The sequence below is a fragment of the Hylobates moloch genome, unplaced genomic scaffold, assembly GCF_009828535.3.
Source record: "Hylobates moloch isolate HMO894 unplaced genomic scaffold, HMol_V3 SCAFFOLD_14, whole genome shotgun sequence".
NCBI classification, from domain to species: domain Eukaryota; kingdom Metazoa; phylum Chordata; class Mammalia; order Primates; family Hylobatidae; genus Hylobates; species Hylobates moloch.
Genome location: NW_026652289.1, coordinates 7,911,731 through 7,936,150, shown reverse-complemented (window position 1 = coordinate 7,936,150; position 24,420 = coordinate 7,911,731). Strand labels below are relative to the sequence as shown.

The 24,420-nt window shown below is 42.2% G+C and overlaps 1 protein-coding gene across 2 annotated transcripts in view; it reads left to right on the top strand.

Annotated features, from left to right (window-relative positions):
* The first annotated feature begins 1,330 nt into the window (after nucleotides 1-1,330).
* KCNJ15 (potassium inwardly rectifying channel subfamily J member 15) overlaps nucleotides 1,331-24,420 on the top strand; it is a 46,234-nt gene continuing 23,144 nt past the window's right edge. Inside the window, exon 1 of one of the 2 annotated variants that reach the window (XR_009209686.1) lies at nucleotides 1,331-1,465. The gene's annotated coding sequence lies outside the window, so the exon portion shown is untranslated. Of the gene's footprint in view, nucleotides 1,466-12,054; nucleotides 12,106-24,420 lie in introns of those variants that run through there. The other variant, XM_058427568.1, reaches the window with a different exon arrangement.

The following is a 24,420-nucleotide window of genomic DNA, read 5'->3' as shown; positions in this document are numbered from 1 at the left end:
GACAGAATGACACCCCATCCCTTCCAGCTCCCATTTAGTTCAAGCACCCAGAACAGCAGCAGCTGCACTTGGGGTGAATTGCGGAGCCCAGTACTCTGGGGAGAGGAAGTATCATTCATTTCCAACAGAAGCAAAGTGTTCCTCACTCTGTCTGCTCTATGTCGAACCAGATGCCGTGGTCTGTCCCCACTGACGTGCCTGGGCAGGGGACGTGTGGGTATATCATCGTCTCCCATGGGAAAGAGACCCTTTGCGTCTCTTGGCATTGCCTTTGGACCAGTGTAGAGGGCTCTCTCTAGGGGAAGTGCTTGTGAAAAACCCATTCCATCTCTTAGGATTGACCATGGTCCCCATGCAGTCTGGCCATGAGAAGGCCAGGAGAGCACACGAGCCTTGGACTGGCCTCCCTTGATGTGGTGGCTGCAAGAGTCACTTTGCATAGGATGGACATATAACCCCATTCCCGAAAGAAGCTTCCTGTCTCTGCTTCCAGAGATCTTCCATTAGAAGCCTTCTTCAAGGATGGAATTCTGAACATTTCTCATAAAGATGCCAGACTATGCAAGAATGCTGGAACCTAGATTCCAACACATATCCCGAAGCTCAGTTTCCATGATCCAGAAGAACCAAATTTTGCCCATGTCTATTCAACTTCTATATATATAATATTTATCAGGGAAAGCAGGGCAATAGAAAAAAAATCAGCTCATTAAGGGGGTTGAGATAAAACGCGAGTTTTCCTCTGTGGCATTTTGCTTAGCTATGTTTGATATAGGTATAGTCTGTATGGGTTCGTTCTGATTCCCCCAGGAGGCAAGAGACTTTGTTAATATTCATTTGGGGAGGAGGGAGGAAAGAGAAAAAGAAAACATGGGATAAAGGAGAGATTGTTAGAAAAGGTAATCTGGTTATTTATTTATAGTTTACTTAGCCAAAGGGACCTTAAAAAAGCTTTGATAAGAATGGCCAAAGTTTCTTCAAAGATTAACTGGCATTCTTTAAAAAGGCATCAGTTTTCTTTTGCACAGGTGTTTGGAGAGCCCGGACTGGATGCCCACTAGAATCCTGTGCTCGTCTGTAGATTTCCTTAAGACTTTAAGACATGCTGACATCATGGTCTCCTTTCTCAGATTCCTTCTCTCTTTTTCTCTTTCTCCCCCACTCTCTCTCTCTCTGTCTCTCACTTTCTCTCCTTTCCTCCCTCCCTCCCTCCTTCCCTGTCCCTCCCTCCTCTGCCCAATGTCTCCCAATCTCTTTCCTTTCTCTCTTCAGTTCCTCCAGGTAATTCTTACTCAAACTTGTACCAACTTGTTTTTGACTGACAGTGAACAGTGAGAGAGTTTTCTTCATTTTGAGGAACCCTAAACACCTATCTTTCCCAAGGCAACCTGTCTGGACTGAGCATTTCTCTGACTTGACATAACTTCCCATCCAGCCAGGAGTCTGTACTCTTCAGTCTTTGCAGGTAAGAGGTACACGGCGCTTATGTCAACTCTGGGGCATGTGGCATGCTGGAGGTATTTTTGAAAAACTTTACTTCTAAAGGTATGAAAACGTTGTGATTCTTTTAAAGCTTATTTAAATCATTCAAGACGCCCGTGCTTATCTGGGGGAATTTACAAGTGCTGTTTGCATGTGGAAAACGGAATTTTACTTAATGATGAGACAAAAAAAGTGTTTGATTCTTGCTCGTGAAACAATATCCAGATGTTGTCTTGTTTGCGGTGGGTGTACGGGGGTCTAGCTTGCGGGAGAAGAATTACTCCGACTTCTCTTTGCAAGGGTCTGTCAGAGCAAGTTTGTTATTGATTTTCAGCGATTACATAGTTCTTTGGCTAATTCTGAAGCAGTTACTTTCCTTTGTCAGTGGGGAAATCAGCTTAGATTGCCGTAAGGCGAAACCTCGCCGGAATATTTTAAAATCTGTTACCTATCCTTATGAGAAAAGTTATGTAAGTTTTCTGTGGTAGGTGTAAGGAATGTAAACAATCCTGAGTTTGGAAACATTATGAACTTTGTTCATGACCCATGATTAATATGTTTTTTAATCTGTGTATAATTTCATGAGAGTTTAGACTATCCTCAGCTAATAAATGTTATACTGGGTGAAATTTCCACATTGCTCCTGTAACGCCAACGTTTGTCTCCTCTGTACTTCCGCATTTAGTCGCTTGAAGGAAATAAGAATTTATTGTTCAATAGATGTTTCTTGACCTCATAATTTCTTTAACCCACAGGTTAGAAAACTTACAACGAATGTAGTATTTAACTGTGGAAAACCAAAGACCAAAAATGTGTACCATTAATTCAAATGTTTAGATTTATCTTTTTCCCCTTAACCTGTAAGAGGGATTTTGAAAAAAAAAAATCCAAGTGATTCTTAAAATTCATTTTTTGCAACCTCAAGATCACATGCACACACTCACACTCATGCACAATCAACTGTTATCCCCAATCCTATCTTATTTTGTCCTCTTGTGAATGTTTAAACAAATATGAAACAATCAGTAGTAATAGCCTTAGGTGACAAATTCTCTCCTATTTAAAATTGTCCTAAAAATCAAAAGAAAAGTGTCCCATAAAGCTGTAATACATTTTTAAATATCATCATTTTGTGAAAACTAAATACAGTATCAGAGACACTTCCAGCCAATTAATTAAGTAAGTAAGCACTTACCTCACACACAGCTTCCCCGGGTGCTGTTCTTTCTTTCCATACCTTCTAGGGTTTAACTTTTTAGCAGTTTCTCTCTTTCTCTGTTAATATAATAAGTGACCATCCAGGGAATGACCCAGAGGTCACAAGGCAAGTCTTCCCAAAATACTGAAGATTAGAAGAGTTTAACCAAATTGCCGGTAGCAGCATGTCAGAAACCCTCATCAAATAACGGAACAGACCTTTCTTCACTGAATTAAATAAATGTATAAATAGTCTGGGGGTTTGAGAGAAATTGCCTTAGTTGAACTTTGTGATTCTGGTTGCTTAAGGAAAACACATTTTTCTAAAACGTCCTCTCTCCATCTTTCCACTCCTTCCTCCCACCAACAGTTGTGGTCATTTTACAGAAAGTCTTATTTCCCCAATTTCCTCTCCTCACACTTCTCACCAGTGCAGACAGCCAGTGTTTCAGGGGGAAAGAGAGCGAGACCCCAGGCTGCACATGCCAGCAAACCTGAGAAGCCAACAAAAGCAGGTCTCTGGGCTCTTTCCCATAAGGCTCGGCACAACCTCACTCTGCTTCTGCATCGAGGAAATCTCGAAAGGGCTGTGCTTTCTTGGGGCGTGTGTGTGTGTGTGTGTGTGTGTGTGTGTGTGGTGTGTGCAATTATATACCTGAATAACAATGACATACTCATTACAAGAAAACCCACCAATATGTGGCTTTAGGCATGGAATAGAGAGGCAAAGTTATTCGGATTTAATCAGTACATGTCAAATCCTTGAAATATCCTTTCCCGTCCAATCCCCTCTCATCTGTTTGGAGACTCGAAGCAGCCCACGAACTTTTTTGCATACTTTGCCTCAGAGTCCAGGGTTGCTTATGAAATGTATTTGTGTGGTGGATGCGTCAGAGTCTTAGAGCCAACATAACAGTCCAGAGACTGAGCTGTAAGCATGATAAAGCTGTAAATGACTGGCCCGTGGGAATGCGTGTTGTAGGCATATACACCTCCCTAATCATTTTCTTCAGTCTTTAATATGTAAGTCATACAGCTACCGTTATTTTTTTCCCCTGCAACAATTCAAGCATTGCACCCCGGATTAAATCGTATATCTCTAAATATGTTGTTTTAATTCTTTCAAGTAAAAATAATTCCACACTGAAAATTGTCAGAAAGCCACTACATGAGTTAATATTAACTTTTGTGTCTGCAAAGATGAGTTTGTTGCTTATTCATGGGCAAATACAAGAGGCAAGTCAGACAGAGGTTATTGTCTACCTTCTCTCTCTTCTGTCCTTTACCCTTTATCTCATAAAAGCCACCTCAGGAGTGGGGCTTTTGGTGCAGTCGATGGTGGGATAAGGCTGGGCAGGTCTGGATCTAGAACAAAGTGAACCAAGGGTGGGCCTTACTCTCTGGCCCTCAAGGATGCAGTGCCCTGGAAGGAGACAGGTCTGACCGAACACACCTGGCTCAAGTAACTTCCTGGTGCCAGTTTTGCAGACAGGTGAAGGAGCAGTGTGACCCGGTAGTAGCTCCAGAGACAAGCAATCTAAGAAGTGCTAATCTTCCCTAAAGGAACACAGGGGGCCTGCTCCCACATTTAAAAAGAGAACTAAGGGCAGAGAGGGAGAGAAACTAAGTTATAATTTATAAATAAAGGTTTATAAACATTTAGGAAATGCAACTGCTTTCTTGGATCCTTTATTTATAAGTTCTAACTTAGTTTCTCTCCCTGTATGCCCTCGATTCTCCATTTAAGAAGTTTTATTTGCTAAATATTACTCTGTTGAAATGAAAGAAAAAAAATGAGGGAGTAGATATTTCTGATAAAAAGGCCAGGCGAGAAAGTTGAACTTGACAAGTGTAGCCTCTGGAACATGTCTCTGGATGAATTCAGATGATAGTAGGGGGATCTCCACTCGTCGTAATGCAGCTGGAATACACATAGTGAAATCTGTCACATGCCCAGGGAGAATTTCAGTCAGAAATATCTGTGCTGTTTTCACAAGGGAAAGGTCAGAGCTCCATGAGGAGTTCATGTATCTGCACTTCTTTTGATGGGCATTGTGCCTTAACTAGAGAAGAGATCAATAAGCCAATAGTCGCCACTATCCAATTTGAATCCAGAAGTTCACACGTGACCTAATTCCAGAATACAGTTCGTGCTTCTAGACGAAAAATTCTAAAGCACACAATTCCAGATATTTTAGCCACTATACAAAGATGAATCAGGGTCACAGGATCATGCTAACGTCAGAAGATGCAGGAGAAGGACAAAGTTTTGCGTTTTGGTACAAAACACACATGTGCCAGCCACCTGATTCTTTTCCAGTAGGGAGCAGTTGAGTGGAGGGGCATGTCTGCACTACCTTAGGACTGAGGATCTACAGAGGGAACACTGGAAAGAATTAGCCACAGAACAAGCCAGGTTTTGTTTGATTCTGTCTCTCCCACCCTGCAGCTCCAATTCAGAGCAGTCTTAATGTGCAGGGATCCACAAAGAACCAGCCAAGCAGGCCCTCTCGTAGTAGCCTGGCCAGAAGTTACAGCAGCTCTGTAGGCCACTCATTCCCTCATTCAGAGTTCCGACATCCTGAGCCTGCCCATGTCCCTGGGATTACAGATAACATGAATCCTCAGAGTCACCACTGGGCCATCAAAGAAAAAAGAGGGTGACACAGAGAAGGAACACTGCAGTGGGGAATGCAATTCTTAGGGTGCTCTGAGGACCCAGGTGCCTGGGTTTGGGTTTCATTCACATCTTGCTTCAGTCAGAGCTGCCCTGGTGTCGGGCGGATGGCTCTGGAACTCATGTGCATTTTGTCTAGTGTCTATACTGGAGGCTGATGAAGATTTTATGGACCCTTAAGATTGCACAATTTGGGAGCTTTCTTTAGAGGAAACAAATGCAAAATTAGGACTGTACTATTAAGTACAAGGATTTGGATAGGACCTGGGCAAGTGAGGAACCCTGAAGCTGAAGTTTCATTAACTTCTTGATAAATCCACTCTGTGTCATATATAGTAAAGCCCTGATACTTGTCTCTTGAATGAATGGTTGAATCAACTTATGTAAATTTTAGCTGCTGGCTGCCCTCTCAATAACTCTGAAAAATGATAAGCAAAAAATACCAATCATGTTTATCCATATCTAGTGATCAGTGATATATGGAAAACTGATCTCAATGCTATCTAGAATGTTTCTCGTTTCATTGGCACCTTGCCATGAAAGGTAGGTCCTTGTACTGTGGTTGAACCTTTAGGTCATATCTCAGCCCAAGGGTAAGATGCTATCAAAGCTGCTTTTCCTGTGGTAGAGTATGCGAGTACTGAAATTAACTGTGTACTTTTTCCACTTGAAAAGCCCCCAACTTAAAACCTAAAGAACATTATGCCAGTTGTGCCACTAGACCCTAGAATGGTATTGAATGCATGAATAATAAGCATCTTCTTGAGCAGACTTGAGGGTTTGCCCCAGTGGAATATCTGTGTCTCTGGTGAGAAGGCTTCCTCTTTTTTCCTTAGTTTCTATTAATGCTGTTTCCAATTTTCGATAGCAGTTAATTGTGTCATTTCTTGGTAGAAATGCTGGCTAAACCCATGCCTACCAGGCCAGATAATGTTCTCACTCAATGATGTTTACATTTTCAAATATTTGCAGATTGATATCTTGCTTCATCTTAGACCTCTTTGCCAAAAAATACGAGGTCAGCTCCCTGAATCTTGCTTTCTTATTTCCTGAGTTATCCTTCATGTCTATTCCAACCTTTAAAGGACAAATTTGAAAAGTTTATCCTTTGCTTTGAAAGTTCATGAAATTTAGCATCTTGGTACTCTTCCTACCAATGCCATTCCCACATATCTGCTAGGAGGTAAAGAAAATATAATGAACCCTGGAGCACCTGGCTGCTGTGACTAGGATGCTCTCAATACTAAGAAATAAGAAACCTGCCCTGTCTTTTTTATATTGTCAGAAGTTTATGGAAATAATTTATATATGGACAGTGAGCTGTATTACATACACACACATGCAAGTGACAAAGGCAGTGTGGGTGTGTATTTAGCTAGGACATTAATAACAAAACTGACTGTGTAGGTATAGAGAGGCTATCCCAATGTCAACAACATCAGAATACAGTAGTACTATATTTTGAATGTCTTGTTTAATATATTTCAAATCTATAATTTTGACTTACAGTCAAAATTAAATATTAAGTGCACACAAAACAATTGCCCTCTAAACAGTATTTTTAAAAAGTGACGTCATAGTGACATTGACATCTGACATCTTTTTTTTTTTTGAGATGGAGTCTTGGTCTGTCACCTGGGCTGGAGTGCAGTGACATGATCTTGGTTCACTGCAACCTCCACCTCCCGGGTTCAAGAGATTCTCCTGCCTTAGTCTCCCAAATAGCTGGAATTACAGGCACCTGCCACCACACCTGCCTAATTTTTGTATCTTCAGTAGAGACGGGGTTTCACCATGTTGGCCGGGCTGGTCTTGAACTCGTGACCTCAGGTGATCCGCCCACCTCAACCTCCCAAAGTGCTGGGATTACAGGCCTGAGCTACCGTGCCTGGCCGACGTTGACATCTTAACGTCACTCCTTAAAACGAGTTGGATATAATGTCAAACGACTTGATTCTTGTCAACAGGAATGCTGTGATAATCTGATTAAGAAAGACTCAGGGTCTTGGTTCCTAGGCCCTATGGACAGAAGAAGGCTAGCTTCTCCCAGGCAGGCCAAAGCTGCTTTGAGGAGGGAAGGGGAGGTGAAGTCTCCACTCCATTGCTAGCAGGACACAGCTGCCTGGGAACTGGGGGAGAACTCTCAGAGGCTGACCCTATAGTTCCTGTCTCAGGAGTCAGGGGACAGGGGTGATTCTGCTGGTCAGAAGGCAGGAGGGAGTGTCCTGAAACACAATTGAATTTGACAGCAAAGCACTGTCTATCCTGGGAAGTTCTGCTGGTGAGCGGAGTCCTGTGAGGGTCCTGGTAACCCTATCCCTGCAAGAAATAAGAAGGTCTGCACTCAAATAGGTTCAGAAGACCTTTCCTAGTTTAGGCCCCTCTTGAAGCTTCACAGCAATCACTAACATTTAAAAAACCCCAAGAAGTTCTGCAGCAAAGACATTCTTTAACTTTGAATCCAAGTTGTACATCCATTTTGGACTGCAGAACTGTCCACCACCTCCTCCCCAACCACAGCTATGATTCCCTCCTCTGACTAATGTTTCACACAACCCCACTGGGGATGCTTTGGCCAACTGTGATGGGTGTGGAGTGGCAAGGCATCATGCGATCCAAGAAAGAACATGTGTGATGTCCAGGCTCCATTTAGGTGTAAGTTGTACTACTGGGGCCTGACTACCTCTGCATGTGACTGGCCAGCCTTCGGGATTGCAAAGTGGCTGCTTACAGTCAGCCCCAAAGAATTTTTTTTTACTTTCTTTCTCTTTTTTTTTTTTTTTATATCCACCTTATTCCTAAAAGAATTTAAGTGAATTTACAAAGATACACACACACACACCATGAAATAAAAGAAAAGAAAAATAAGAATAAATGTCAAAAAGGCCATTTGATTAAATCATTTGCTTACATAGATTTGATCTATTTTTAAAAATCACAGTTAAACGCACACAGATCCACAGTGCCAGAATCTTACTTTTGAGCTCAACATTAAATATAGATCTTAACTACATCTGAACTTAACTTAGCTTCCTATTTGAACCTGGGAATCAACTGGGCACTCACTGAATGTAGCTTTACATGCACTGTATTTTACAATTCTTTTGAAAGACAGTGTCCATTTTCCTCCGTGGATCTTTTAAATTTTATTTCACCTTTTACACCCCTTTATGTATAATTTGTTTAAACTTTCTTCATTGGCTTAAACTCAGGTCTGGCACTAGCCTAAAGGAATAATCTCTGGTCCATCAGGCCTGGGCTGGGAACCCTCTGTGGGGTTCCCTCCCTGTTCCTGGAGATAGCTGGTTCGCCCTGCTTGGCCCCACTTTACAACGGCCTGCCTACTTGTCCCTTTTCCCTACAGGGCCGCAAACTCTTTGACAATGGAGATTTTATGTAATTATTTATTTGTGCTTTCAGGGCATGGCCCAAGGTATTCCTTAAGCAATATATATTGAATCCACAGGCACTGACATGAAAGGCATAATTTTTGCTATAATTACATCTTCACTTTCACCATGAACTTACATCTACCTCATCCTGCAAATGCACAGCAGAGACCTTTTTATCTGAAGTCTTTTGAAAATATGTGTATGTGAAAATGGCTAACTGGTGTGTTCTCTCCCTTGGTGAATATTACAAAGTGATAGATTGGCTGCTAGAATTGGGTAAGTGGGGTTATTAAGGAGGCAGACATCTTATTAAGGAGTGAGAAGAAACAGGGAACCATGTGCTTAAGATATAGTAGTTGTGTAAACCCAGCAGAGAAGAAATAGAAAACATGCAGGTTATTTTAGAAAGAAGAAAATGAAGAAACTTGAAATAAAACAGAAAAGTAAATACGGAGCCAGCAGGGTTCAGCTTGGGAGTGTGGGCTGGAATTTTGATTCTGAGGAAGAAAACAAGGGGAAAAAAATAAAAGGAAGAATATACTGCAATCCCAGGCTAGAAAGGGGTGATTTGATCCATGGGGCAGCAAATGCAGAAAACAACAAAATTAGCATCATTTCAGTCTCCTTCAAACGCTATGTCTAGATCTGGCTTGTGTTAGCATACCTGTGGCAATAAAGGTATTTGGCTCTGAATGTGTTTTAAATTTTAAATTGAAGAGAATTTTCTAACATTTCCCCATTTTAAAGGTGAAATATTATAGGACTAAAACTTGTAAGGGCCACTTTTCTGTGATTACAATCAAGTGAATTTCTTTGCAGCTGGGAGCAGCCTATGCCAGTATATGGCATTTCAGAGTCTAGGGCTGCATGAGGATATGTACATTTAAACATGAATTGTATAATTATAGATATTAACATGTCTAGTCCAATATCCTGGGAATGTTCCCCAAATGATACTTTCTGCACAGTGCTTTGCCTAGTTTTCAGTATCTGAAGAAATGTTCTGACTTGCTAGCCCTGTGGTTGGTAGAAATGTATATTTGATGGGCTTTTAAATCAACTCTCACTCAGATTTTGGATAGTCAGGCTTTAACCCTCAGTGATCTTCACCAAGTATATTCTTGCCAAGGGCTTACTCTGCAGGAGGCTGGGTGGTCAGTCTTATGTCGATTTAGAAGATATAAGTGAGATCAAAGACTCAAGGAGATCAAGGAGCCTCCAGGCTGCTGCTGGACAGAGGTGTGGATAGGAAGACATGGAGATAGAGAAACAGTAAAGAAAAACACCCAAAGCACAAGAAAGACTGCAGTGCCCAGCAGAATGTGATGACATTGACATGAGAGGCCCTGACAAAGTTTCAGGAAAGTCAGAGAGGGGAAAGACCAGATCCCTTTGGGATGACTGTAAGAGGCACTGGGAAATTTGAGACGTGCCTTACAGAACAGGAGGACTTCCAGGGTCAGGACGGGGAGAAGCCTTCAGAGCAGGAGGGTGACAGGAGTTACCATGCACCAGCAGGAGGGTGCGGGAGGCCAACAGTGTGCATAGGGGCTGAGCTTACTGCAGGGAAGGAATGGGAGAGTGAGGGCCACAGTCAGGGTAAAGCTGGCAGCCAACGGCCAACAGTGCTGAGCACTCCTGAAAGGCCAGGCAGGGCTCTAAGTATTTCTTTTTGTTTATTTGTTTGTTTATTATACTTTAAGTTCTGGGATACAGGTGCAGAATGTGCAGGTTTGTTACATAGGTATACATGCGCCATGGTGGTTTGCTGCAGCCATCAACCTGTCATCTACATTAGGTATTTCTCCTAATGCTCTCCCTCCCCTAGCTTCCCACCCCACTGACAGTACCCAGTGTGTGATGTTCCCCTCCCTGTGCCCATGTATTCCCATTGTTCAACTCCCACTTATGAATGAGAATATGTGGTGTTTGGTTTTCTGTTCTTATGTTAGTTTGCTGAGAATGATGGTTTCCAGCTTCACCCATGTCCCTGCAAAAGACACGAACTTATTTTTTTATGGCTGCATAGTATTCCATGGTGTATATGTGCCACATTTTCTTTATCTAGTCTATCATTGATGGGCATTACGGTTGATTCCAGGGCATTAGGGTTGGTTCCAAGTCATTGCTATTGTGAACAGTGCTGCAATAAACATACGTGTGCGTGTGTCTTTATAGTAGAGTGATTTATAATCCTTTGGGTATATACCCAGTAATGGGATTGCTGGGTCAAGTGGTATTTCTGGTTCTAGATCCTTGAGGAATTGCCATACTGTCTTCCATGGCTCTAAGTATTTCTTAATCCTCACACAGGCAGGCTTTCTTACTAACCTCTTTAGAGATGAGGAAAGCAGGGTGCAGAGGTTAAGTAACATGGTGAGGACACAGGCTTCAGAGAGGAGTGAAGCTGGCCTTTGAAGCTAGGTTGTCCATCTCTAGAAGCCACACCCTTAAGCCTCTGCTGCAGGAGGTGGGAGTTAAACATAGGCAATGAGGAGTCATTGAAGATTTTGGTTTTCTGGGTCCTGAGCTGCACTTTAGAAATACCAGTCTGGCAGTGATGATTAAGTGACTAATTCAAAGGGTATTTTGAGAGACTGAGTGAAAGGAATGAAGACCTGGACCAGCATGGTGGCTGTGGGAAGGGGCAGGAGAGACACCCGTGCAAGGGGGATTCAGCAGGTGGAATCCGGGGCTTGCACTGATTGGATACAGGAGTAAAGTTGCTTAAAGAGGGAGAGGTGAGAGAATGAGGATGCCATTGTTAGGAAACAAAAATCAGGAGATGTAGCTGGATTTAGGGAGAATAATATGCCTTCAGTTTTGGATGACTCAGTTCTGGACTGCTCTCATTCCAGGAGATGTTGGAAACAGAGACTGGATCCCTGAGGAGATGCTGTTGGTGAGCATTGATTAGCACCATGGGACTCTGAATGGGCACTAGGGTAACTCAGAGGATGCCAAAAGAAAACAGAAAGATATAATAAAGGAGGATGAGCACAAGACCTTAGGGAACATAATTACAAAGGATGGGGAAGAAGAAAAACCCACCATGCTGCAGGAGAATGAACTCTCAGAGAGGCAGACAGATGACAAATGAGTCTGCTGGCCCACTAGTAACCAACAGTAGGAACTTTCTGAGGAAGACACAGTTAATGGCACCACCCTTGACTCATATATCAGAGAAGGGGAGATGGAGGGAGTTGAAGGGAAGAAACAGTGGAAGAGGAAGGCTTGGTAGCACCTTGCCAACTCAGTTCAGATGAAAAGCCTGAGAGGAACTGAGAGATTATCATTTGGCTGGCAGAGCAGAGTTCTCAGGGTCCTGGAAGCTGGCTGCCTTCAAGCCTATTAATGGTGAATGTTTCTCATGCTCTTTTTTGCTAAATTTGACAAACCTATTCCCCTTCCTCCTCAAAGTCAACTGAGTTATTCACTCAGTTAAATCTATCATGACTTAAGAAGTATATGCTTAGCTTGGAGAGGGGGTTACATCTGTTCTTGTAGTCACATAATTACTGGAGACATGAAGGAAGATTCCAGCAACTCAGGCCCCTTCTGAACAGGTTGAATACCTGGTTTTTATGAGCAACCCGCTTCAGTTTTCTGAGAAGCTCTGAGTAACTACAACTAAACTACAAGTCTATTCTTGAATATGTTTATAATAAAAAAGAAAGATAATGCAGTTATTTGCTAATTGCTGCAATGATTAAAGCAAGATTTTTCAAGTTTATCCTTTCATAAGACCGGCAACCTTTTGAACACAAACAGGATCTGACAAAGATAGTAATAATGAAAGCAGGAGAACAAGGAAACAACACCAATTTTCTTCAGAACAATCGGTCGCCACTGACTTCTAACCTACCTACAGTTTCAAGTTTCTTTGGCTGGGACTATATTCTGATTTTTCAGTGCTGTACTGTGATTAAGCCAAACTTCAGCAAAAAAGGAAGTGCTGCATTGTAGTAGTATTGAAAGTTATGTAGGTGGATTTTTAAAAAAAATTACAGCCTAAGTTTTCTTAGCAAAAGTCAAATGAATAACAACACACAGTTTGGAAACATTTGGAGAGGAGAAAACAAATATCTGATAACAGTACTTAAAATTTGAAAAAAAAAGGTGGGAGGAGAGTGAGAAAAAGCCCCTGACAGGTAATGGTGGAAAACTGACAAATGGAAGGTCATTCTAATGAGAGAGGCGGCCTGGTCTTATGGAAAGAGACTGGCCTTTGGAATCTGACCTTCCTGGATGTGAATTCCAGGTGTGCAGACTCCTGGCTGCAATACTCTTGGGAAAGGTGCACTAATGTTCTGAGCTTCAGTTTCTTAGCACATTGTGGGGTATATGGGAAATAGACAGAGGTGGGCTACTTCTCTCTCCACTCCAGGATGCCACCCTCCCACTGTTCCCCACCTTCCTTCTTCCCCAGGACCAGGCTTATCCCTAAGGCAGCTGGTAAAGGAAAGGTTCGACTTGGAGGTAGAAGCCCTGGATTGGAGTCCCCACCTATGAGCTGAGGGATCCTCCACAAGTGATTCAACTTCTTAGTTTCTCACCTGCAAAAGGCAGGGAAATTCCTGCCACAGGACAACAAGGAAGTTAAATGACATGATTTTTTGTGAAAGTGTGGTGGAAAGCACTTCTGCCTTCTACCTTATGAATCAGTAGGGAATGAGCATTCTCAAAATGACCAAAATGATTCCTAATTTCCTTTCTAAGGACCTGATTCCTTTTTCATACTTTCTTTTTGTTCTAAAAACAAAACAAAACAAAACAAAACTTACTTTATAAAGAAAGCCTGAATTCCAGAGCCAGAGTCTATCCATTAAAAACTTTCAAGCTTTGTTTTTTTAAACTTATAAAAGGCATTATACCCTATGGCCACTCAAACTTTCATAAACAAGAGTTGCAATGTGAAAAAACTCACTTGCTGGGTTTGCCTCTATGAACAACTATTGTTGTCAATGCAAATTGAATCAGAAATTACCCTTGTCATTGTTTTTTTCTGGGGTTGCCTCTTTCATTTCTGTTAAAAATACACAGAAACATTAAAAAAGTAAGGAGAAGAAGGTGATAAAGAAAAAGAAAATCAACTTGGCATGCAAGTGAGCCTTGCTCTGGAATTTGGGTGGGTCTAGGAAAAAGCACCGACCTCAGTGGAAAACATATATGGGTGTGTGGGAAATCCCTGTAAACTATAAATTGACTACACAGTGCTTAAGCTGGTGTGGAGAGAAACCACAATGCTCTCTGAAACCAGAGAGGAGGGGACAGAGAGTAAGTTTTGCACGAAGAGAGCACAAAGTGTCTCTGGGAGACAGAGCTGCTGGTAATTCTTAGCAGGCTTAACTGGATCTATTGAAAGTGATCACTGTAAAACACCACTGTTGCACCCTGGGGTTCTCTGTGGGATGCCCCTACTTGTATCATCCAGGAACCCTATGGCCTGACTCTGCTTCACCCACACTTCTTCCCACTGCTCCCCAACAAGGCCCCCCACCCTGTTCAATTGCTCCTCTATGCTTCCCTACTTCACTGCCATTGCCTGTGCAGTTCCATTTCCTGGAAAGCATTCTTTCCCTTTTCTATTAGAATCTCATTGTGTAGCTTTGAAGCCCTTCAAGGCCTGTCAAGACTCAGCTTTCCCTTCCCCATGGGGCCTTACCTCTTCTACACTTTCTAAATGTTATCTTCTCCAGGCTGAACAAAACCTAGTGTGTCTGTGTGCTACTAAGGACTAATCAGATGCTGTGTCCTGATTCATTCGGTGTTGGTGCATCCCATAGCTCCAATCAGATCACCAGCCCCTGGAGGGCTGACAGCACGTTGGACTTGGCTGAGCTAGAATCACCTCCCTTTTGCACCCTGAGCTGAGTGCATGCAGCTCTGCATTTGTAATTCTAGCCTAATGCAATGTGAAATTTATTATCTCTCTTTTTACAAATGAGGAAACTGAAAATCAGGGAGACAGTGTCGCTTGTCCAAAGTCACCAACCCAGTTGCCTTTCAAAAGGCATCTCACTCCATCTTCAAGATGACCGCAGGGCCTGAGCTTTCAGACTTTAACTCCTCCTAGAAGCTCATAACCTGAAGATCTGAGATTTGAACCCAAGCCTGTCTGGCTCCTACCCTGTACCTTTCCCACTGTAGCATATTGCCTCCGTATCACCAAAATGCCCAACACGAAGTTGAACATGGCATAATATCAAATGAACTTGTGATCATCACGTTTTGTCAAAACTAAGAGAACATAAAAAAAAAATCAGCAAATTTGACCAGAGCAGTGTATTTATGGCAAGACCAAGGCAAAACTTGATTCCGCATTCTTTGCTTTATAGTAACAGACTGAAAAGGTTCATAAGTATATTCATATTTAAGGGAGTGTGTAACTGTTCTGCCTGGGTCAGCGTAGAATTCCCTATACGTTGCATGCATCATCAGGAATTTCATATGCAGCAGAAAGGCATACAGCCTGGTTTCGCCAACAGCCAAAGGCATTTCTGAGTGAAACACCACTCTGATCTGGTGAAGCCAAGTCCATCCGGACATTGGGGAGCCCCAGGCCAGCAGGGTTTCTGCTAAGTGGACCTTTCCAAATCCTCTCTGGGACAAAACCTGGTTGGGCATCTTCAAGAAAAGAGGCCGGGCGCGGTGGCTCACGCTTGTAATCCCAGCACTTTGGGAGGCCGAGGCGGGCAGATCACGAGGCCAGGAGATCGAGACCACGGTGAAACCCCGTCTCTACTAAAAATACAAAAAATTAGCCGGGCGTGGTGGCGGGCGCCTGTAGTCCCAGCTACTCGGAGAGGCTGAGGCAGGAGAATGGCGTGAACCCGGGAGGCGGAGCTTGCAGTGAGCCGAGATCGCGCCACTGCACTCCAGCCTGGGCGACACAGCAAGACTCCGTCTCAAGAAAAAAAAAAAAAAAAAAAGAAAAGATGCTCTTGTAAAGCTGGTGTAGCTGCTTAAATAAGCCCCAAATAGAGTCTAGTCAGTCTCTCTGTGCTTTTCTTTAAATTTCCCCTCATAGAAAGCTAAAACTTAAAGAGCTTTCAGAGAAGCTAGTCTGACCCCATCTCCCAGTATCATTGAGAAAACTGAAGCTCGGAGGGGCTGGGTCACTTGCCTGAGGTTTTGCAGCACACAGAAGAGCTCGTTCTCCTAATGTGGCCTGGAACTCCTCACCAGGCCTCCTCCTATCCCGGGTGGAAACTGAAGAGGAAAAGATGAAGCTGAACTCAGGCAGAAGCAACATATTTAAACTGGTTTATCGTTTGGCAACAGAGATCAGAGGAGTGAGTGGAAAGAAACTGAAAATCAGTGAAACACTTGCAGTTTAAGAGGCATGCGATTCCTGCTTTTCCTAAGCAGTGGAAATGTGTTTATATGTCCTTCCTGGAGCTCTCTCATTGCTAATGTGGTCCTATAAGGGGAATTCCTGGAGACTGAGCTGGGTGTATTTGAGTATTCTTCTCAATGGAAAGCAATGAGCTTGTGTGCTACACTGCTTAGGCCACACGATCCCCCAGGCCTGGGCTGCCAGACATGGCCGTCATTGCTCCATGCAGATCATGCCCATCCTGTGCAGAAGGTCACTATAGGAACACATGGCACGGGGAAGAAAACGCCCATAGAAATTCACATGGCGCTTGTCTAAACCGAAGGCAGGTGAGATCCACCCACTGTCATGGGAAGCTGCTAGCATGCTCCCATTTGTTTATAATAATTTCTCCACCATAAGAGGCTGCTTTAAAAACAAATGGCCAAAACCTGCGACCCAGTGCCACAATTGAGACAGAAAGCATGGGACTGTGACAGTTTTAAGAATTACTAAAGTATGAGGCTTGACCAGATCATTTTTCCAAGGATCCAGAGCCCTTTAGAGAGAATTCAAGAGGGAGAATTTCTGGTGACTTCTACCATCTCTGAAGAATTAAAAAACTCACTTGTGCTGCTTTCCAGGCCTCTGTGGTAGTTAATTCTGCTTGGCAGTTTTTGTTATCAAATAGCTTTTAAAAAATCTGGAGCTATCTCAGATATAAATACCTTATGATGCCAGAGGACTATCTTTCACCCATAAAAATTGAAGCCATGTGCCAGAAGCCCTCGTGGCTCAAGGGCTGTGTCCTTGGACACGGATGAGGGCAGCTGGGCGGTGGGACCCAGGCTCTGCCTGAATGCTCAGCTTCTGCAGGCTGGGGTGGAGAGTGTGCTCCCGCCTACCGGCTCGGCCAGCACAGGAGCACGTAGCCTGCAGGTGTGGGTTGCACACAGGCTTCCCCCTGCAGAGTCAGTTCCCCAGATCTCTTCATCACTTCCCCAGATGTCTGGGATCTTCAGCTGAGATTGGGCCCCAGCACCTGGACTCAAGGTAAGACCCCTTAGGATGCTTGTAGCTGATCAATCAGGGTAGTGCAAAGGAAGAGGGGAAAAAGCCACGGAGACCTCAAAGGAGATTTCTGGAAGATCCAATCAAAGTGATTCACCTTAACCTCAGGCGTGACTTTTCCCCATTATCCGCTGTTTTTAATTTCAAGTAGTGTAAATCTTACTGATCTGAAGAAGACTTCTGCTTCTGAAACTACCAGCGCTTAACAATGATTGAGCCCTACTCTATGAGATTGCAAATAAAAATATATTAACCTTGGCAGGATATCAACTGATTGATACGTATACCCTACACTGAAAGACTGGAACCTCAATTTATCTGCATAAACAGAGGCTTTGGGTATAAAATTAAATGCAGTCGGTTATGCCGAAGACTGCTTTCAATAGTAATGCACCAAACATGCTTTTGAAAATAGCAACAAACTATTCATTTAGATTAGATATACAATAAGTAACTTTCAGAGTTAGTAGTAAGTTTTAAGCCTCAAAGACTTTGATTTCAGTGACAAGATGTGTAAATGCAGCTGTTAGAAAAAGCACACATACTGAGGTTTCTTTCAAGATTATATATAGTATTATTCAAAAGTCTTATTGTATATGAAAAGTGACAAGATTTTTGCAATATGAAACAACAGTAGCTAGCTAATACTCTAGTAACCTTTACAGATTGTCTTGTTGGTCACATTATACCTTAATTTTTCAGGATCTAACCAAGGCTTGGTTAACTCTTACTGGCAATGTTTGAAAGGGACGAAAGAGGTCCTATGTATATTACTCTAAGTTAATCTTAGTGCAGGAAGACAAGTCATATTTGAATAACTTTATTTTGTATCCCTAGCTACTATCGTCCTAGTATTTGAAAAGCTCCTTTTCTCCCAATGTTCACAAAGTCATTTTCCAAACTTGCAAATATTAAAACCTATTCATGTCTAATACCTTTCTACTTGGTCTATTTCCATGTCCTGTCAATGACATATCAATTACCCTATTCAATTACCCATGTCACTTGAGATTTCTCCCACCAGAATTTAGGTTGCATATTTTCACAGGGCAATTTATTTTAAAATCAGAATGGTCCATAAAACTAATAGCTTTGTGTGCACAGACCTAAAAGATTTGTAGTAGCTCTGCAGCTGCATTTTTGAACATCAATAGTTAAACAATCAATGTAAATGTTAAAGAAGTAAATTAACTTTCAGAATTTCACGTGCGCTCTAGCATTCACCATTGACCATGCTGGAAGAAGACTTTGAGGTCATTTCATCCAACCCTCTCATTTTACAGATGAGGAAAACAGGACTAATTGATAGCTAGCAATACTAAATTATAGCTCTTCTAAAACTAGACAGCAGAGTCAGTAGGCTTCTTAATGTGCTCAATTACTGTATGGATTCCACGAGTTGATGAGCGTGCTGTGACCTTGAACATTTACATTCTGTGGTTTTCAAATGTTTATGTTTCTAATGTGGTATTTGTAAACCTGGGCCCCAGTAACCTTTAGCACTGAGGCTTTGCCAGTCCCAACACTAGGCAGCCCACCTCTTCCATATGCAGCAGTGCTTCCAGGCTGTTCCACCTGGGCAAAGTCATGTTAGGTGTAAGCAAAGACGTGAACTAGTGTTCATGCTTGAAAACCTCACAGAGACCTGCCTGCTGGCTGAATCCTTTCTTCATCTCTTGTTGCCTCTCCTACATGTGACTCAAAAGCTAGCCAAGTTTGTTCCACATCCTTCAGCTTGTTCCTCTTACACCAAAGTGCCATACCATTATCCCCTTTAGCAAGATCACACTTCTCCAATTTCTGTCCTCTACTCCTCAATAAACAGGAAGATGCTGTCTGTGGAAATGCATGTGGAACTCTTGCACACGTTTTCTATAACTTGTCTTCCTTCCACTTCCCCCCAACTAGAATATAAGCCTCATGAGAGCAAACGCCTCGTCTGGACTGTTATCTCCCCTGTGTCTAGTATAGTCAAAAATAGTAGGTGATGGGTAAATACATGTGCAATAAATATATCCTTTCATCTTTCCTTCCTATCTTAGGGAAACAAATGTCCCTTTCTTTTCTGTCTTACCTCTCTAATAACATCAGTGCTTCTTTGTCCCTCCTCCAATATTGACCTCTGAATCATGTCCTCTTTCTTGAAATCTTGCCTTCTTAATTGTCTGCTTTTATGAATTTACATAGGTGTCCAGCCATCTGGCTGGCCTTTCTCCAGTTCTTTTGCTAGAAAATCCCCTCCTCTTCTCTTCAATACAGGCAATCTCTAAGATTGCCCCCTTCAGTTACTTTCTTCCCTTGGTATTTTTCTTTTTTTGCAGTTCTCATTGACTCATATCTGGTCAACTTTTACTTCTAGATACAATGATTCTTCAATTTCTACCTCCAGCCCCAAATTTAATTCCTAGATATGGACATGCTTGGAGCCAGCCCCACCATGTCACCTCAATACCCTCTACTTTTCATACAAATCTTCCTTTCCATCCAGGCAGCAAACTCCAGAATCCTTTCCACTCCTGTTCAACCCTTTCTACTTCACATCCGATAGGTGTGTGAATTTTACCTGGTGGCAAACCAACGTGGTGATTCTCTTGAATTCATGTATTACTTAGACAAATTCAACAGCCTCCTAAATGATCTCCTTCTAGCTCCTCTCCTCCCTCTCCATCTGTCTTGCTAGATGAGTCTGGCTTCTTTTTTCCTGCAGAAAGATCAAACTTTTCAGTTTAACCCGCATCACCTTTTAAAATTAATTGCCAGTGTAGTTCTCAATATGGCCTCATACTAACTTCAGGTACCCCAGTGTATCTGAAGAAAGTAATCCCAGCTACTTGGGAGGCTGAGGCATGAGAATTGCTTGAACCCGGGAGGCAGAGGTTGCAGTGAGCCAAGATCATGCCACTGCACTCTAGCCTGGGCGACAGACCGAAACTCCGTCAAAAAACAAAACAACAACAACAACAAAAAAACAACAAATGGGAAACTTTTTTTTTGAAAAGAGCAGAGGCTCCTTTTTTAAAAGAGCAGAGCTCAGACTCTTACTCACATCCCTGTGCCCCACCAAAATATTCTGATTTTATTGTCCTGCATCAGAGCCAAGGCATTAGTTCATTTTAAAATCCCCCTAGGTGAATCTCATAGGCAGCCATGGTTGAAAATCGCTGATAATTGATAAATCCTGTAGCCCAATCAATTGGAAGTACTTGAAACATACTTTGCCACCCCATAGTTTTGCCTGGGCAATTCCCCTTGTCTGCAATCTTCTTTCTTCTATTTTTTTTTCCTACAGAAAACACGTGATAACTTCTTTGATTTTTCCAGTTAGAAGGAATCAGTCCTCCTCCTGGAAATCCTTAACACTTTTTAATATATCATATTCATTCATGTGATCTAGGCAGACCTTGTGTTAGATATGGACAAAATGGAGAGAAAAAAGACAAGGTCCTTGTCTTTAAGCAGCTTATAGTCTTGCCAGCTCACTGGTTACACATGAACTAGTGAGTATCAACTTTTATGATAGAAGTGTCCGTGGAATACTGTTTAGGTGTGAAGGAGTCTATTCTGCTTGGCATGATAACAATTTATGTATATGTCATCTCTTGTATCAAATGGTATACTTTTGAGGGCTAAGATCATGCATGTCTCACCTTTACGTATTTCAAAGACCACAGTAGTGTAAAATGTTTGCTGAATAAATGAGCGAATGAATCATGTTTTGGTAATTAGGAGTCACTGGGGAATAATGGCAGCTCTTAGGAAATGGTACCATAGTTCCATTCTTGGGGTAGGGCTGGGTGTGTCCCCATGGAGTTCACAGAACCATGTCATAATTTCAGTACTAAATTATGTGTGTTTTGCAGTTTCTCTCAATCACCGGTTGTATGGTTTATTTAAAATGGTAATAGGAATAGCATGTTAGAAACTAGGTCCTGTACTCATTAACAAAAAGAAGGGAAAAACAGACATTGGGGTCTACTTGAGGGTGGAGGGTGAGAGGAAGGAGAAGCAGAAAAGAGAACTATTGGGCGCTGGGCTTAATACCTGGGTGATGAAATAACCTGTACAACTAACCCCCATGACACAAGTTTATCAATGTAACAAACCTTCATACCCTGTTTTCAGTACCCCTGAACCTAAAATAAAAATTTAAAAAGTTAGATTTTAGAATATATTTAAAAAGTAAGATATTATTTCTCAGTTAAAGAAAACATCTGAATTCATATTTTAAAAATTTTTTTAAAACTTTAAGTTTGATCAAGGCATTTACATCCTAGAAAACAAAAGCAATTATTTCAATATGCATTCTAGATTTATCAACTTTGCATACATATTTTAGGAAGATTTTGAGAGATTTCAATATAATATCTAAAAATGACCACTTAATTTTAGTAAAAAGAGACTCCTATCTTCTGGTAACTGACAATTACTATGGTCTAAGAGTGTTTAGATTAAAAAATATGTGTGTGTGTGTGTGTGTCTGTGTGTGTGTGTAAAATTATCACAGGAAAATCAATATATCAATAGTAGCACCAAAAAAGAAAAAAAAGAAAGAAACTAGGTCTGACTAAGAAGTTGACAATGGTCTTTCCAAATTAAGACTTGTCATCTTTGATTTTTGCAAGCATATCCTAGAGATCCAATGTGAGCATTTGATGGCTGACGGGAAGAATTGAGGAGGATTAGGGAAGACACTTGACTTTGCCATGATTCTCAAGTTAAATCCTTGAGCCTCTTAAAGATGTTGTTGATGAAGCTGCTAAAATGGTCACCAGATGAATATAAACAAATAGGACCCGCAGTAATTTCCAGGCTAATTTTGTGCACGTGCGTTTAGGGGAGAGGCAAATTAAATAAATGAGGAGCTGATGTTCATGTGAAAGTAATTACTCTCCTCCAGTAGAAATCCTAATCCTACAAGTAACTGCAGAAATAATTAATCATAACTAAGAAGCAAACCACTCTCAGGGAGAAAAGCTGTATCTGAACTTCCACGTGCTCTTGGAGGATATGGGTGATTCACGGCATAAGAGTCATCTACCAAGGGATCTGCAAGAGCAAGTGCTGCTTCCAAGAGGGTCTGAGTCAGAACAGATAAAAGGAAGTGCTTCTTAACTCAGAGGATTTCAACACTGGGAAAACTCATTTCCCACAGAGATAGAATAATGTGTACTATAAATCACTCCCAAAAAGCAACTTAGACAACTACACAGGTAATGATAAATGCATGGAGAGCACCCACATGTTTTGGGTTGTGTTTTTGACATTCATTCGTTCTTTATAGATTATTAATCCACAGATTAAGTCATTGACTCATTTATAGTCATGAGTCATTAAAACTTTTCTGGAGCATCTATCACATGCCAGCAACTGTGCTACTGAGGGTACAAAGGTGGACATGGCCCAACCCCTGCCCTCAAAGAACTTCTAGGGAGCACTGACTTTGCAGGCATGATTCCATCTGCATCACGCATCAGTAAACAGCTATGTGTACTGTAGGGTATTGAGACACAGTGACGTTCCCTCTGCTCAGCTCATCACCACAACCAATGTATAGGAGCTTGCTTTTTGAGACCCAGCGATGCTTTTCTATAACTGGGAGATTCCAAGTTCCGTTTGCTTCCATTTATGCATTCAGCAGACATTAAGGCCCTGCTAGAACCTAGGCATTGGCATGTACAAGATGAGATATGGCAGCTTGCATTCAGTGGGAGGTGGCGGGGTGTGATGGATGAAGAGCTGGCTTTTGAGTCAGACTACAATCTTCAACACTGTCACCACTACTAACTAGTTGTGTGACCCTAGGCAAATGCTTTAACTTATCTAGCCTCCATTTACTTATTTTTACCAGCTTTACTCTGAAGTGTGGAGTTATACATGCATGAGCTGCCGACACAGCACTAGTTACATATTCATTCTCAACTAGTGGCAGTTGTTGGTTGGATCATTATTATAATTAAATATACACAAGCAAAACAGATACCTCCAATACACTGAGATAAATATTCTGGGAGACAGAAGCACAGGTGATCATGTAGAGAAAGCCCCAAACCCATGGGAACAGGTGGAGAAAGCACCTACCTAGAAAAGGTAACACCCCAAAGGATAGACATGAGAACGCTGGCCAAGATAGGAGGTGGGCTTTCGGGCAGACGGCATGGCTTCAAATCAATCAATAGAGGACTAATCCATCTGGGCAACTGCAAGTCATTCTGCATGACCTGACCAGGTAACAACCTGAGGAGTGGCTGGCACCAAGGCAGGTGGGGCCAGTTTCTGAAGAGTCAGTTTCAGGAGCTGAGGCTTTGGTTTGTAGACAATGGGGCCACTAAGCTGGGCGGCAGAGTGCTTTAGGGACACCACTGAGGAGGGACTATGAAGGATGCTATAGAGAGAGGACAACTTGAGATGGGGACCTCAATTATGAGCCTGTGCTGTCATGCAAGAAATAAAGTATGTGGATCTAAACCAAGGCAGTGTCACCCAAGAAAGAAAGTGTGTGGATCTAAACCAACGCAGTGACAGTAGGAAGGCAGAAAATGGACAGCTTCAAGGGATGTTGGGGTAGACTCAGGGTGCTGAGTGTTTTTCAGTGCCTGAGGGTCTACGGGAGGAAGGGAGTTGCCCTGGGTAATGGATAATTAAGCTAGGCTGGGTTTAATTTGGGGTGTTTGTGGGCAATCAAAGGGAGGAACCACACACAGTTGACTGTTGTTCTGGCAGTCTTGCAAGAGCAATCTGGAACCCACAAAGTCTAGGCTTCATGAACTGCAAAGGTAACATCTGAAATCATGGGAGTGGATGCAGGAGTGTGTCTTTAGTGAAAATAAAATAGTTCGAGCATGGAGCCTTGGAGAAAATGCCACTTCAAAGATTGGCGGAAGAGGAAGAACCTACAGATGGAACTGAGAAGGCATCAGAAAAGTAGAGGGCAAGTTGAGAGAAGACAGTAGCAGCAGACTGAAATGCTATGGAAATGTCAAGGAAGATGAGGAATGAAATGTATTTGCCTGCTGAGTTGTAAGTAACTCTGACCAAGTGGAGTGGTGAGCTGAGAGGTTACTCCCTTGGTTGAAGAGTAATCACCCAGCCCTCAAGGAAGTGGAAGCAAAGTATCGCTTCTGTCCTTTTTAAAGCTCTTCTCCATATCCATTGACTCTGCTCCCCAAACCTTGGCTTTTAGTGAAAGCCATTCTCTTTAGACAAACTCATTGTCTCTCCTCTCAACCCCAAGACAAGCACTTTGACCTTTTTAACTCCGTGGGTTTTATTACCAATGAATGAAA